The sequence below is a fragment of the Diabrotica virgifera genome, chromosome 8 (genome assembly GCF_917563875.1).
Source record: "Diabrotica virgifera virgifera chromosome 8, PGI_DIABVI_V3a".
Taxonomy (NCBI): domain Eukaryota; kingdom Metazoa; phylum Arthropoda; class Insecta; order Coleoptera; family Chrysomelidae; genus Diabrotica; species Diabrotica virgifera.
The window spans coordinates 126061284-126078769 of record NC_065450.1 but is presented as its reverse complement, the minus strand read 5'-3'; the positions used below and the strand labels follow the sequence as shown (position 1 = coordinate 126078769).

The 17486-nt window shown below is 34.6% G+C and overlaps 1 protein-coding gene across 8 annotated transcripts in view; it reads left to right on the top strand.

Annotated features, from left to right (window-relative positions):
- Positions 1-17486, top strand: part of LOC126889519 (serine/threonine-protein kinase tricornered) — a 675111-nt gene that overhangs the window by 605014 nt on the left and 52611 nt on the right. The window lies entirely within an intron of this gene.

Sequence of the window (17486 nt, the reverse complement as noted above, 5' to 3'; positions counted from 1 at the left end):
AGGAAAATTTCAGTGTGACTGAATGCAAAAATGTGTAACGAACAACTCAGCTTGGCCCGATGCCCACCGTTTCTTTAGTAAGGGGATGTAAACTTTGAGAGAACAATATCTTTGGCACATTTCCAAAGGTAACTTCTACAAGGTTTTAAGTTAGTCAGTCGTATTCTAATTACAGAGGTATAAGCGTTATTAGCTCATTGGGGAGGTTATACGGTCGATTGATAAAAGAACGAATCGAAAACCAATATGAGGAAATATAAGATCAGAGTGGATTCCGTGCTAGCAGATCGTTTGTTGATAACTTATTTGTATTTCCACAAATTATAGAGAAAAAAACAGCCAGAAATTCACCGATTCATTTAGTGGTCGTTGACTTAGAGAAGGCATAAGATACAGTACCCTTAAAAACATTGTTTGAAATATTGATGAAGGCAGGCCTAAGTGATGGATATGGTACCGGCCAAACCCGATTTCAGGACAAACTAGTTTGCCTAGGCCAAACTAGTTTGTCCTAATCGCGATAGGATAAACTAGTTTAGCCTAGGCCAAACTAGTTTATCCTGATATTAATACAAACACTAGCGGATAAACTAGTACGGCCTAGAATAAACATTATAGTATACCTACAAAGCTAAAATAAATAGATAAACTGCATAAAATACATTGTAATTGGAAAATAATCATTTTTATTAAAACGATAATGATTCGTTCTTTAAACTAATGGACAAAATTGGTAATACAAACAATCATAATTTAAAAAATAACCAGTGTTTTTTATAGAAATAAAAATTATACCTCAATTATAATAGTATATTACTTTATCAGGCGGAGAAGCATGACTTTTCTTGACGCGCCCGATATTGCGCGCCAAACGAAGTGAGGCGCGTAATAGAGGGCAAGTCAAGAAAAGTCGCTTCTTTGCCGAATAAAGTATACTATTTTTTCTTCAAACGTAGCAATTTTCAACCATAAATAGTACAATTCATACGCTATTTTTACTCGATATTAACTGTGACAACTATCAAAGTCGTCTAGATGTTAGAAATTAAAATAATTAAGTCATGATTCGCCAACACCGGGAATGATTGCTGAAAGTTGTGCTCGACCATCAGTATCATCAACAATTACCAATGCGTATCAAGAGTCGGGAACATTTTTGCACGGTTTCAATTTTGAAAATGCCTCATCAACTAATTGTACTTTTAATATTACTATAAATAAAAATGATGTTTAATTGTTGTTAATGACATTTGTATTGTTGCTTTGTGACATGTTTCATATTGTTGCCATGACAACATTTTTCCCTCCGCCGTAAAGAAATGGGAAAAAAAACTGCTGCCGGCGGAGACATCAAACTTTGACAGGATCAAGTTAGATAAGTAATGTCATCATTATTTGACGTTTGAAGAAAAAAATTATTATTTATTTTTCCATGGAGTGCTTTGCACTTAGAATCGCGGAGTATCATTATCTTCTTGCACTTGCATTTTAAAGCCTTGGTTTATATCTGCTACCTCTAAAAAGTTTGATAGCAAATGTCGAATTCTGATCTAGAAAAAAATATTAAAAACGTATTAGAGATCTTAATACCCCAAAAAGTTAGATAAGTTATTAAGTAAGAAAAATAAAACCCAGACTATAGATTTTGAAATAGACCAAGTTTGGACCAACTTTGTAAAATCCTTCGTCATTTGTCTGAAGAATAACTCCAACGATGTTTCCGAAATAACCTTTGCCTTTGTCAATATCTGAAATAGGTGTAGTCAAATTCTCTACAATGTTAGCTGGTGGATGAGACTTGTCAGAAGTTGCTTTCATTTTGTTAGCCTATTCCACAAGATTCTCTGCTACACTTCTTCTATATTTTTGAATGTCATTGTCAGATAGAGAAAGTTTTTCTTGGTTACTAACTTCTTCAACGTTATCATCACTGTCTTCTCTTACTGGCTTAAACAGGCACTCTAACAGGCCTTAAACTATGTTTCATGGAAGGAGATGAAGATCAGCATTATAATGAAGAAAAAAATCAGAGGAATAATGAGAGATAGGGCCATAAATGAGGAGGAATGGACCGACCGAAAAAGGTAAAGATCGAAAGGCGGCAGAGGCTGTAAAATCTATACATAAATTACTGATGCCTTTTTTTTGGACTGAGGTGGAACGCTCTTAGCTGACTAGGGTAGATGTCCCTAGTACTGTTGGACTCAGACAGGAGCGGAGAACACGCCAGCTTGCGTCCCGCGTGCCCCCCATAACAAGCCGCCTACCAACTAAAACCACCCCCTCTTCCGACCCGGAATATCCCTGAACGTGCTCAGTGGATGAACGAAACATGGGGATATTCCGCGGAGTGTAAAAAGGAGGTCTGAAGATATCTTACGTATTAAAAAATCCTATTATGCGTGCCTAGAAGCGGCAGGCACATAGAAGGAAGTCTGTATCTGAAGTTTGAATAACTGAACCCAAAGCACCTTCCTAAAAGCGGCAAACGCTTGTGGAATAGGTCCTGGCTCAAAAGTTTCACCAGAGCAGCGGAGAAATGTAGCTAGAAGTGTTATCGTATCTATGGTCCTGGATCAGGGATTCCTCTCAAGAGGGAGAAAAAATTGTCTTTAAATTACTTATGAAAGAGAAAAAATTACTTATGCCTGGTTGCACCAACAGATCTTAAGCTCCAGCTTAGCCCAGCTCAGCTTATACGTCAATGCTGGGGCCACACTAGCATCTAATACCATTAATTATCGCGTTATTTGCATTAGAAATATGTCAAATAATACGATAATTAGAGAGATATCGCAAAGGAATTTTTATCGCACGCCAATAGCGGAATACGCTATTTTGACATGTACGCAAGCGCAGAGTGAATGTTACGCTAATACCGGATAACGTGTTCCGCTATTTAGGTCGAAATAAGGGACGGTAATAACATTAACGCTAATTTGACATTTGGGATGAAACAAAAAATAATTTATAGAATACAAATTTTATAAAGTAAAAACTGTGAACCATATTTTATTGTTTCCTGTGTTGAAAAACACGCGTGCTTTTATTTTGTCTACAATACACTACTTTTTGTGGTTAGGATATTAGTTAGTCAAATATTTTATATTAGTTTTATACTGATTATTTATATTTATTGTTGGTTAAATAATTAAAATGCATGTCAACCTAATCAGTATCTAAATTAATTTTTAAATAAAAATAGTATATTATTCAACGAGCATGTAATGATGGCTATTACTCACGATGATGAAGTTTGCGACACGAGCCGTAGGCGAGTGTCGTAATTCATCAGAGTGAGTAATAGCCATTACATGCGAGTAGAATACTATAGTTTTTCTACGACCCTTTTTTATTTTAATTAGTAAAAAATTTAATTATCAACTACTTGAGATTTAAATTATAATAATTTACAAAAATACCTAAATGCTATTTACCCCTAGTACGTGGCTGAATAATCGGTTGCCTACTATTACTAAATTCTTATTTATTGTAAAAATACAACTAGTAAAATAGTCAATATGTTCTATTCGTTTCCGAGAAATTATAAGCTTAAATTTGTACCTACTGTCAGTGAATCTAATAAATAGGAAATGGCTGGTGTCGGTGGACGTATTTCAATATAGTTATAATGTATATTTACATTTAACTATATATAATATAATATTATAACTATACATAATATAACATATTTAACACAATATAACTTAAAAACAAACACAATATTAGTTATAAATTCCAATTAACATAAACAAAATCCGCTAATGTCACTGTCACTAAATTAAATGATAAACGTCAAAATTTTTAGTAAACAAAATATAAAAGTAAAAAATATACTGACATTGTTACAGTTAAAATTTCTTTAAAAATTTTTCGAAGTTAATTATTGGTATAAATTACAATAATTATTGTATTAAATAAACAAGTTTAAGTAATTTTATTTGCAGTTTATATACGATTAATATTAAAATTGGCATGCGCCACTTGAATCTAACTTCAGCCCGTGAGTAATGACCCGTGAGTAACTTCAGTCCGTGAGTAATGAATTATTACTCACGGGTACAGTAATGGGTGCTATTATCTATGAAAAAATAGCGAATAATGAGCATGTTATTAAACGGTCGTAGAAAAAAACATTTATAATTCCTCAACATTAATTTCTAGGTTACATGTAATCCCAAACGTCGGTTGTCATTATAACGTTAAACCCCGCCCCAGAACATTTGCGATAACTCTCTTGATGCCTGTGTTGAAATAGACCGTTATCCGTTATTTACGTCTTGACACGGTATTAACTTTAGCCTTTGCGATATTTCTCTGTTAACGGCATTAGACGCTAGTGTGGCCCCAGCATAATGATTTACATTTATGGTTGTTGGTTAATACCAGGAATGTAATTTATTTAAGGTCCCTAAATTTTTCTTTTTAACCTAAATATAAAAACAGTAGAGAAATAACGCAACCATAATTTAATTATCACCATAACTGATATGGTTCTAAAACTATTCTCTTGTGGTATTTTTATGTTATTGTGGTCTATTCCGATATCAACGATACAAAACATGCAATCAAAACGGAAAACCATCATCTCAAATTTTTTTTTACAAATATCTATTTTTTTTATAATGGAACTGTAATAGAAAAACTTTTTATATAGTGAAACCATTTTGTCATTCTCTTAAAATATATGTAAATTGCACATAACACTTGTACAGAGATCTCTTCAATTGCAAATAATTGTAAGGGACTTAGGCCAAACCATTTTTTAAACCCTTTTTTCTATTAGATAGATCGAATATAGACCTTTCCCATTTCCTTCCATGCTTCTCTGTCCCGAGCTAAACGTTTCCATGTTGGTCCTGCAATACTGTAATTGTGATCTCCTCCGCTGCATTTGGGGTCTTCCTCGTGATCTCTTCGCTCCGTTAAGGTCTCCAAGTCCCTATTTCTCTGTTCCGTCTACCATCCTCGAGACGTTCGTTGTCATTGTGTCCAGTCCACTTCCATTCAAATAAGGCTACGTGTTCAATTACGTATTTTACTTTTGTTTTCTCTAATTAATAAATTAGTTTCCTGTTCCCGAAGGATGCCCAGCATCTGTCGTTCCATGGCTCCTTGAGTTTTCCTCAACTGTTCCAAATTTTCTTTTTAAGGAATGTCCATGTCCACGTCTGAGCTCGATATGTTGGGACAGGGAAGATACCAGAATTAAATATATACTTTGGTTCGAGTTTCTGAGGTATTTTTTTTATTTTTCAGTAAATACGGCAGCTTTCCAAAGGCAGCCCATCCCATTCTTACTCTTCTAATTATTTCTGTTGTCTGTTTATCTTTATTTGGTTTTACATTTTGATCCATATAGACGTATTCCTCTGCATTTTCCACAACGGTTCCCTTCACTGATTTTCTCATCTTCGTTAGACATAAGTTTATTTTTATTGAGATTCATTTTAAGTTCTTTTTGTTGGGATTGTTGCTCTCCACTTCGTTCTAGTCGGGCGCTATTATAACTGCATCATCGGCGTATCTAAGATGAAAAGTTCTTTCCATTGACAGAAATTCCTCGCCTTTTTTATTCCAACGACTTAGTCTTACAGACTCTCTAGACTTAGACTCTCCAGTCAAACATTAGAGTCTGTAAAATCAACAAATTTTGAAAAATGTTCGTCTTTCTCGTTGTCTATCTTGATATCCACTTTTGTAATCGACTATAACACCCGTCGTTGAATATATGTCTCGCATTTTCTCATTTGTTCTCTTTAATACTGAACAGTTTAAATCCAGCATGGATCATGGAATCTAAACAACCAAAGTTTAAAGAAAAAAAAAATATGTAAACCTTGTAGAGCTTAAGGATATGCCTTAAAATAGGAAAAGAATAACGCAATAAACGAAGTTAAGTTTGTTGTAATAATAAATAAATGTATGATAATGTGCATTTTAAGGCAGACAAGTCCTGAATCTAATGAAGGACACTAAAATAAAATGTAGCATAGAAGGAAAACGATTAATTTTGATTCTGGAGGATATTAGGTTAATTATACTGCCATTTTTCCCTTAAGGGAGTAGGCGCAAAATTTCGCGCCAATGTGTTTTAAATGCATTCAGTTTTTCGAACCATAAGAAAACTATTAAGTATTTTTGAAAAATTTAAACGCAGATTGAAAGATTACATTATTACCGAGGGCCGAAAGTTCCTTAAAATAACCAAAAAGTTTGTTTTGAATGAGATATTTGCAATTTAAAATCACACCAAATTTTCTTTTTTTTTTTCACCCCTGTAACTTATTAAAATAAACATAGAAGTTCTCAGGGACTTTCGGCCCTCGGTAAAATGGTTTTAAAATTTTTTCAAAAATAATTTTGGTTTTCTCAGGATTAAAAAAATGAAAGCATTTAAAAAACATTGGCGCGAAATTTTGCACCTACGCTCTTAAAATATTCAAAGAGTCCATCTTTTACGAGCTGTAACTCACTCAGTCAACATGCAAATGACTGTTAGCAGTGCCCAGTTTAAAAGTTTTTTCATTCGCATGCAACTTTAATATCCCCGAAAAATCAACCACTTTCTTATAATTTAACTTTGAATACTTCGATCCAAGTATTCGCAAAAAAGTCTCCTTTTACATACCATATCTCACATTGTATTGCATCTTAGCTTATAAAAAATCAATCTCTTTGTTTTTTATAAGCCTCATTTTTATTTTTTATACTTTTTCGATCAGAGCCATATTTTTTGAGTTATTCATGAAAACCGGCTAAAAAATCGTGAGTTTTTTAATGAAAATTCGCTGGTTTTAACCTTGATTCGCTCAAAAAATATTGTCTTTCGGAAAAAAACTATAGAACAGCAGTTGCTTAGCATTTTGTCATCTCGTGATTATTTTGAGGAAAACAATTTCCATCTCCGAGGGGGGGGGGCGACGCCCCTGTGTAGTGTTGCCCAAAATCGGTCTTGGTCTTGCAGTCTTGGTCTTGTTCTTGCGTTTTAGCAAGATCAAGACCAAGACCGCCTTATTTTAGCAAGACCAAGACCAAGACTGACCGTGCAAGACTTGAGCAAGAACAAGACTAATCCTGCGAGACTCTTGCGTCTTGCAGTTAGGATTGAGAGTCGTTTTATGGAATATATTAGTTCGGGAATATAGGTCTGGATCCCGCTTATGAAAAAAAAGTTGATTAATAGCAAGCTGAAAATTTGTTAATAGCTTAAGGGTGTCTAGTCGGACAAACTTTGATGTATGGGAACACTGGAACAGGGGAAGTTTTAATTGTGGAACAGGTTAAAAATTTGGAACGTCAGACCACGAAAACGTCACATGTATTTTGTCCGACAGAACTTCCAATTGATTTGTTACCCTTTCATTAAACGCTCATGCAAAAATCAGACTGCTATTTATCACCTGTCATAATTCCTGTCATTTGACATGTTCTACGTGTTCCACTCATTAAAATGCCCATTTAGTGATAAATAGCAGTCTAATTTTTGCATGAGAGTTTAATGAAAGGGTAACAAATCAATTGGAAGTTCTGTCGGACAAAATACATGTGACGTTTTCGTGTTCTGACGTTCCAAATTTTTAATCTGTCCCGCAATTAAAACTTCCCCTCTTCCAGTGTTCCCATATATCAAAGTTTATCCGACTAGACACCCTTAAGCTATTAACGAATTTTCAGCTTGCTATTAATCAACTTTTTTTTCATACGCGGGATCCAGACCTAGTATGCTTAGAGACGCAAAAATATATAACAAAAATTCGGAAAATTGGATTTATGCGCATTATTAACAATACGATAAACATATATAACGAATTAAAATATCCATATAAGAACACTCAGAGGTCAATTATTACAATGTAAAAATAAAATATTTATTTTCATTCTTTCCTAATATCAGACAACGCCTTCGCTCCGAAAGTAATTGTACTAGATTTTGAGAATAATATCGCATTGAAACTTTTAAAGATATAATATCGCCTTTGTTGATAAACATATAATACGAATAGCATATCCACTGTTACGGACACCCAGTCAATTGTTTTTCCTTATCAGTTAGTGGGAATAATACCATATCGTAAAGACTAAACGTCCTACTTATAAAATTTTTGCAGAGTGTGCAATTAGATATTAGATCAATAGGCCAAACAAAATTTTTTGCTGAAAAAGCACTAAATAAGATAATGCCCGGCTACCCTGTATAGTCCATTCACTCACGGTAAAATATTACAAAACCTTGAAATTTTAAAGGACCGCTTGGATTTTGGATTGACATGTTTGCGTACACATAGCTAACACACCAAAAAAAGAGATATTGGCCGATGCATGTGTGATTTTGCCCTGGGGGTGAGTTTCACCTTTCACCCCTTCTTGGGGGGTTAAAAAACAAAGGTTCAAAATAAGTCAAGGTTGAATAAACTGACTAATTCTAAGCAACTTTTGCTCTATTTTATTCATCTACAAATAAACCAAGTCAATACTTTTCGAGCTATTTGCGACTGAATATGTTCATTTTTCAACCAAAAAAAAACACACGTTTTTCGACGGTTTTTGCGCAAATGACTCAAAAAGTAAGTATTTTCTCGAAAAAAATATTCTAAGCAAAAATATATCTTATAAAAAATTTAAATAAAATGATGCATTTAATGGTAGGGGAACCCAAGCGGGGATTTTTGCAGTTACGATGACGGAGTGCGTTAGGTTATCACATGGGGAGAAACCTTGTACCCTGTAAATGTACCTCTACCATATTTGGCTTTTAATACAGGTGAATTCGTTAAGGGAGGCCCGAAATAAATATACATCCTTAGAAAAACTCGAAATCGTCAGATTAAGATAAGGTAAGTTTAGTATGTACAGCTGGTTCCAAAAAAAACTGATACGACTCTTAAAGCGTATTTTGTAGAAAATTGAGCAGTGTACTTTCTTCTTCTTCTTCTTTTTGTTTTTGGTCTCGCTGCAAGGCAATTACCAGCACGATTTATAGGCGATCTTGATGTAGTCTGGCTCTAAGCCATATCAAAATCGCTGACTATGTTCTTGTAAAAAGCTTTTGATGAGGTGTGGGTGTGATATAATGAATATGAGTTTAATTATATTTAATTTATTATTATTATTTACATACTGTCACTGTCACTGCCAAATCTTAAAATTTGTCAGATAACTTCAACCTCCAAAAATATGGCTGTTTTTTTTTGTTTATTTTATTATTTGTCTGTCATAATAAATATAATATAATGTCAGACCAATCATACACTGCTCAAAATGATCAAATCTTACTAAGAGTCGTATCAGTTTTTTTAGGAACCAGCTGTACATGCAAAACAGTGTATATTTAAAGCATCAGACGATTTGAGCGGGGCGTAAGGAAATGGGTGAGTCACACAGTTTCACAAAAAAGCGAATATTTCGCGAAATGAATGTCAGATCGAAAAATTAAAAAGTACGTTCGATATTTTTCAAAAATCTATCGAATAATACTAAACACGACCACCCACGGAGAGGGGTGGGGGGTAAATTTTAAATTGTAAATGTGAACCTCACGATATTTTGCGAAAAGAATATGAGATCGAAAAACTGAAAATTACACGTATTCAATATTTTTGAAAAATCTATCGAAGGACAACAAACACAAAATGCAAACTTATATTAAGAAACAGACTGACTCCCGTGGGACATGGTAGATAGCTCAGTTAGTTAGACGTTAGACTATAGGCAGGGATAGTTTAGATCAGATCGTGGGTTCAAACCTACCCAATGTAAGTTGTTTAGACATTTATTAATTTGGTTGGTTTTTACTATGTCTATGTTAAGTCAAGCTGAAAATGTACCTACACGTTTACGTTGTTCTATGATCTAAAGTAATATTTAATAAATAGCAATATGCTACTGGGTAACTGCGAGACTTGCAAGACTCTTGCTGCAAGACCAAGACCAAGACTGGGAGTGCAATACCAAGACCAAGACCAGGTGTATTGGTGCAAGACCAAGACCAAGACTGTCCAAGTCTCGTCTTGGTCGTGCATTTGGGCAACACTACCCCTGTGGCGGAAGCACACGTGGGCGTTATGTAACTTTTGTTATTTTGACACTTTCCTATCAACTAACCAAATTTCAACTGAATCGATTCAGTCCGAGAAAATTCAAAAGTGAATATCCCGAGTGCTTATACTATTATTTGGTCAGACCATATTGTTGGAGATCTTTCTTTGGATATTTTGCCCACTACATTGCCTTCAACTGTCATTCGTTACATGCCTTCTCTTCTTCTAGTTGTGTCCAAAATATTTCAATATATTTTGGTTGATAGTTGTGATGAGTCTAGGTTTTATTTTCCGCCTGAATAGTGAATAGGAAATCATGTGGAATTCGCAACCAAAAAAATCTGAACCTCCGAAGATCGGTCTGTGATCAGAATTTATCGTAATATAAAAAATTGTAACTAATGGTGTAGCCAACTACAGGAAAATTTTTCGTCTTGGATTTTGATCTAAAACATTTTTAGTGTCAAAGTACATAGGCATTGCTAAATAGTTATTTTCCTAACAAGTGCAGAAAGTCATTCTTTTCCGCACGTGACTGCAGTTTGCCGAACGACGCGAAGCGGGAGTTCGGCAAGCAGTCGAGTGCGGAAAAGAGACTTTCTGCAAGAGTTAGGAACAATATTTTTTCTAAGAGTCTTTAAAAAATTACCAAATCTTAATCAATTAATTTAATTAATATGAAAATACATACACAATTTAATTCTTTGACAAGGTTGTCAAAACCTAACTTTTAATATAATTAGTTAGCATGACGACGATCTTGGTTTCCATGACGATGATTCAAAACGACTGTTATTGTCTACCGATTTGACTTTCGAATATTATGTCAAAATAATTTTATTTCATCGAATTGTCGCGTTAATTTCATTAAAACATGAACACAATAAGATATATTTGAAATAAATTAGTAAATAATATTTAAATATTAGTTTATTGCATGTATTATAATTACTTTAAGGCCATATTGAAAAGTAAAAACCGCGTGCGGAAAAGTAACATGCGTGCGCGAAAGTAGACATTTTTGCACGCTCGTAGAAAAAGTTATTTTTGTAGATCTCGCAATGCATTAGACAGTTGCATTTAAATCGCTCTATTAAAGTTAAACAAAGACTCTTTATTTTTATATGTTGTTTATCAATATAATTATTCAAGGTGATAAAGTACCTTTTGATATTACAAAAACAAAAACATTAAATTGTGGTTCGCTGATCGATAATGTAGTAAATCGGTAAAGTGTTTTTGTATTATGTATAACGTAAACAAATAAATAAAATCTATAAAAATGTTGATTTTACAATTTGAAACTTGATTGAACAATACGACTTTCAAAAAATAACAAACATAATAATAAAATATAATTCAAAAAGATTCAAATTAGATATTTGGATCTCAATAGTGAGAATGTTAAATAAATACAAAAAACAATCAAATTTCAATGCTGTGATATTTTTAGCATTTTTGACTCTTCATTCTTTCTCTGTCTCTCTCCAGTCTCTCTGAGGAAGGTTTTTTGAGAATATTAACACTTTGAACATTGTTGACAGGCGACATTTTGCGTCTTTCCCCTTAATGCGCTGTTTGTTGTTTTTTCAACAATTATCCAGTTCTTTAACTCCTGATAAAGAATCTGTAAATTTTCACAAACAACGAATACAAACAACAAAGTCATGAGAATATACCCTCAATGTACTCTAAATGATGCAGCTATCAAACATAACAACAACCCCAAATATCTAGGCGTCACACTTGATAGAACACTCATCTTCAAAAGCCATCTTACAAACGCAGCCGGTAAACTGAGAACAAGAAACAATATAATAACAAAACTTGCTGGAACAACTTGGGGTGCTTCTGCAGATACTCTTCGGACGTCTGCTCTAGCTTTGGTTTTTTCAGTGGCAGAATATACATACAAACAAAAAATACAGTGGCATACAAACAAAATCGATGTCCAACTTAATCAAACCATGAGAATAATCACTGGAACAATAAAATCAAACCCAGTGAGATGGCTGCCTACTTTGAGCAATATTGTTCCACCAGATCTACGCCGTACAGCAGCATTAGTGAGAGAGTATCAGAAAATTGTAGCCAACATACAATTAACAATCCCTCAAGGCATACCAGACATCTCAAAAGAGCACCAGCGACTGAGGTCTAGAAATCCTCCAATCAGATCTGTCCGAACAATTGGTGATTCCTATGATATACAAAGGCAATGGTCCACAAGATGGATGCCGACAATAGCAGCAGACTATATTCAGATATCCACCCCAACCCAGGGTTTCGTCGGATCGGGTCTGCCCCGGTCCACCTGGGCGAGGCTTAATCGCATACGTACCGGACATGGTAAATGTACTGATTCTCTGTTCAAATGGGGTCGTGCGGAAAGTCCACAGTGCGATTGTGGATCGCCTAGACAGATCATAAGTCATTGTGTTTCAGATTGCCTAAATCGTGCCTACCGTGGAAACCTCCAGACTTTGTGGAATGCTCCCCAGAAGCAATTGAATGGCTATGTAAATTGATCATTAATGTTTAGATTCATTCATTATATTTTAGTGTTTGAATAATATATATTATATTTGTGTATTTATCGTACTGTGAAAGTCTATACGCTAAATAAAATAAAGTCATGAGAAGAGTCAACAAAAGAATGGAACTATTGGAAACCATCAAGTCATGAAAACTGAATACCTGGAGCATGTTATACTAATTATACAAGGGAAAATCCAGGGCAAAAGCAGTGTAGGAAGGAGAAGAATCTCATGGTTTGCGTAACTTGAGGGAATGGTACGGATGATAAGATCAGAATAGCCATGATGATTGCCAACCTCCGTCGCGGAGATGGCACGTTAAGAAAAAGAAGAAATTTTTTAATAAATTTTTTCACCAATGGGATCTCTCTTTAGCAGTGGCACTTTTTCAATTTAGACCATAACACTGAAGATGGCTTGTAAAACCCAATTTATCTTACGAAGGGGACGTAGACGATACGCCTGTCTTACAGGGCACGTTGAAGAATCGTCTGATATGAAAAGTATTGGCTAGTTTATGGTGCAACGGAACGGAGCGACACCGAGGACGTGCGCCGTGCATTGTTCTACCGCACGTGCCGTCCACGTCCCGTCGTAAGATAACGTGGGCTTAAGCCGAAAGCGCTCAACTAGGTATTTGCTAGGTATTTGACACTTTTAAAATACTTTTCTTTTCCCATTACAAAAACTTTTTTAATTTTTAACCTTTTTGTCTCATTTTTTCTGCAGCTTCTTAGATTTTTTAAGTATCCATATAATATACATTCATATCCATAGCATATCAGGCCAGAATACCTATTTCCATATGACACACAATTTCCATATGAGAATTGACATGTCATTTATATTGGTTACCCCTAGATATACGTTTGTTAAGTATCACAGTTTTTTTCGTTTCGTTTATTGCTGAGGTTCCAGCATTTACCTTTTAATTAGAAACGTAAGTACAGGGTTTTCACTATATTTTGACCCCCTGTAAACTGCTTTATTTACAGAATTAGAAAAAAATTTAAAATACAAAAGTTATTCGATTTTTAAATTATGGTTTTTTGACATTTATATCATACTAGTGACGTCTTCCATTTGGGCGTGATGACGTAATAGACTATTTTTTTTAATGGGAATAGGGGTCGAGTGCTAGCTCATTTGAAAAATTATTTAATTTCCTATTCAGTAATATAAACATTAACATGATTAATTATACAGGGTGTCCAAAAACAATTTTTTTAAATTAAATTAATTGACACAAAAGGAAGAAAGTATGTAATTTATTTAATTTACAATACATTTTACTGCTGTTAGAAAACAGAAATAAAAGTTTATTGCACAAATAAACATTGATTTTTGCTTAAATTCAATGTTCAAACTGCCAAGAGACAGATGGGTGGCAGCTTGAACATTGCATTTAAGTGAAAAGTAATGTTTATCTGTTCAATAAACATGTTTTTGGACACCCTGTATAATTAATCATGTTAATGTTTATATTACTGAGTAGCGAATTGAATAACCTTTCAAATGAGCTAGCACTCGACCCCTATTCCCATTTAAAAAAATAGTCGATTACCGATTACGCATCACGCCCAAATGGATGACGTCACTAGTACGATATATAATATGTCAAAAAATCATAATTTAAAAATCGCATAACTTTTGTGTTTTACATTTTTTCTAATTCTGTAAATATAGCAGTTTACAAGGGGTCAAAATATAGTGAATAACCCTGTACATTTCAATATTTTTTTTAAATCTATCAAATGGCACCAAAAACGACCCTTCAATAATACCCTCTGGTGGTGGGACAGGAATCAACTTTGCTTTTTTATTGCAGATTTTTATTCCTCGTAAAAAAATAAGTAACATTTATTCGAAACATTGTTACATAAAATAAAGATTTTAAAGAGAGATTTTACTGAACAAATAAAATGAATATTAATATATTATACAAAATTCAGTTAATCTCCCTATCTCATCTCAGAGATTTATGAGTGAGTTCAGCAGAAAGTGACCCGGTTATTTCTGAGCATTAAAACAATCTAATAGCTACAAAGATTTATTTAACATAAACTATAATATAAAACAGAAAATGGGGAATTGAACCAAAAATATATGAAAAATGTATTGACTATTGAAACTATTGTATTGACTATATGTATTGACTATCGCGAACACATACTGACTAGAGCAGTTTGTTACAGCGCGCTCTGCTCGTTTGGTTCGTTCGGAGAAAAATGCTTAAGTCAGTACGCATCTTTACACTATCCTTGAAGTCACTGATTATTTCGATATATAAAAATGTTAAAATTTTTTTATCTTGTGCATGATTGTTTAATAGAGAAAAACAATATCACGTATACAGAGTGGGCCAAAGAAAAGAGTCCACCTCGATATTTGACAGTATTTATTAGATTTTAAGGAGATAAAAAACAGGTCAATTTTTGATCTAAGGGGACACATTTTTATGGTAAATATATATGTCATTTGTCAACCCCTCCCTTTCCACTTCCCCCATCCTTTATTTTTAAATAGGGAATAGGGGTCGTGTGCTAGCTCATTTGAAAGGTTATTCAATTCTCTATTCAGTAATATTAACATTAACATAATCATTTACACAGGGTGTGTTCAAGAAACATTATTTCGAATTAAATTAATTGACAAAAAAAGAAGAATGTATGTAATTTATTTAACTCAGAATACATTCTACTGCGGACAGTAGATTGTTCTCTCTTTAAAAAGAGAGAAACTCAACTTATTACCTACAAAAGTGGACAACATCAATCCCAAATAGACTACTTCATGATAAGAAAAGAAGACATACGTGAATGCAAGGACTGCAAGGTAATAGTGAGTGAGACAGTAAGCCAACAACATAAGCTGCTTCTTCTGGACATCGAAGTAAAAAGCGAAACTAAACAAAAATATCGGAGAGGACCACAAAAAATCAAATGGTGGCTGCTGAAAGATGAGAAAGAAGGTCTATTCAGGAGAAGAATAGTAGAAAAAATATGTTGGAACATGAAAGGAAGCCCTAATACAATTTGGAGAAAAATGGCCAGTAGTATTAGAGAGACTGCTATTGAAATACTTGGGAAAACGTCAGGAAAAAAGTTTGAGGATAAAGAGACTTGGTGGTGGTCAAACGAAGTACAAGGAAAAATAAAAGAGAAGAGAAAATTATATAAAAAGTGGCAAGAAACCAGATCCGACACAGATCTTCAAAACTATATGGTGGCGAAAAAGAAAGCGAAAGTAGCAGTAGCAAAAGCCAAAGCAGAAGCGTATTCAAACCTATATGATCAACTTGATACCAGGGAAGGCGAAACGAAGATATATAAAATAGCCAAACAGAGAGCAAGGAAAGCAAAAGATTTTAATCAGATTAGATGTATCCGAGATGAAAATAATAAAATACTAGTTCACGAAAGGGAAGTCAAAAAGAGATGGAGAAAGTACTTTGACAGCTTATTAAATGAAGAATTTGACAGACAGCCTGTAGAGTCAACGGAGACAGTAGCAGCAATGGTCACCAAAATAACCAACGAGGAAGTGGCTCAAGCGCTTCAAAAAATAAAGAAAGGAAAAGCGGTAGGACCAGATGATATTCCTGGGGAAGTATGGAGAGCATTGGGAGAGACAGGAACAAGGTGGCTAGCAGGTCTATTTAATAGAATTATGGAAGTCGGACAAATGCCAGACGAATGGAGAAGCAGTATACTGGTACCTGTTTACAAAAACAAGGGAGATATACAACAATGTACAAACTACAGGGCTATAAAACTGCTTAGCCACACCATGAAAATATGGGAAAGAGTAATTGACAGACGGATACGTGAAGAGACCGAAATATCCGAGAATCAATTTGGCTTTATGCAGGGTAGATCAACAACAGATGCAATTTTCATTATAAGGCAGTTGATGGAAAAATACAGGAGTAAAGAAACAAACGCTCATATGGTATTCATTGATCTTGAGAAAGCATATGATAGAGTCCCTCGAGAGATTCTGTGGTGGGCACTCAATAAGAAAGGAGTCCCTGGTGAATATGTAAAGATTGTGAGGGATATGTATGAGGGAGTAACGACTAGTGTTAGGACAGGTGTGGGAGAGACTGATAAATTTCATGTGAAAGTAGGATTGCACCAAGGCTCTGTGCTTAGTCCGTATTTATTCTCATTAGTTTTGGACCAGATAACAGCGAAACTACAGGGTAACATTCCATGGTGCTTAATGTATGCTGATGATGTCGTGTTAGTAGGAAATAGTGAAAGAGACTTAGAACAAAAACTGGAACAGTGGAGACAAGCTCTGGAGGAAAAAGGTTTAAAACTTAGTAGGACAAAAACAGAGTATTTGGAATGTTCATTTAAAGATGGAGCTACTACAAATAAAATGGTATCTTTGGATGGTGAAATGATTGTGAAAAGCAATAGTTTTAAGTACCTAGGATCGGTATTACAGAGTAATGGAGAAATAGATGGAGATGCATGCAGTAGAATTAGGGCTGGATGGATGAAGTGGAAAGAAGCGAGTGGTGTGTTGTGTGACAGAAAAATTCCAATGAAGCTGAAGGGAAAATTCTATAAAACAGCCATAAGACCGGCTATGATGTACGGAACTGAATGTTGGGCAGTGAAAAAGAAAGAGGAACAACGAATGCATGTGGCGGAAATGAGAATGCTTAGATGGATGAGTGGAGTGACAAAGAAGGATAAAATTAGAAATGAGTATATTAGGGGAAGTCTAGGTGTGGCACCAATTGATGCCAAAATGAGAGAGCATAGGTTAAGATGGTTCGGTCATGTTCAACGTCGAGACGTTAATCACCCAATACGAAGAATAGCTGAAGTGCAGATTCCTGGAAGGAGTAGGAGAGGAAGACCAAAGAAGACCTGGGGGGAGGCGATAAGGCAGG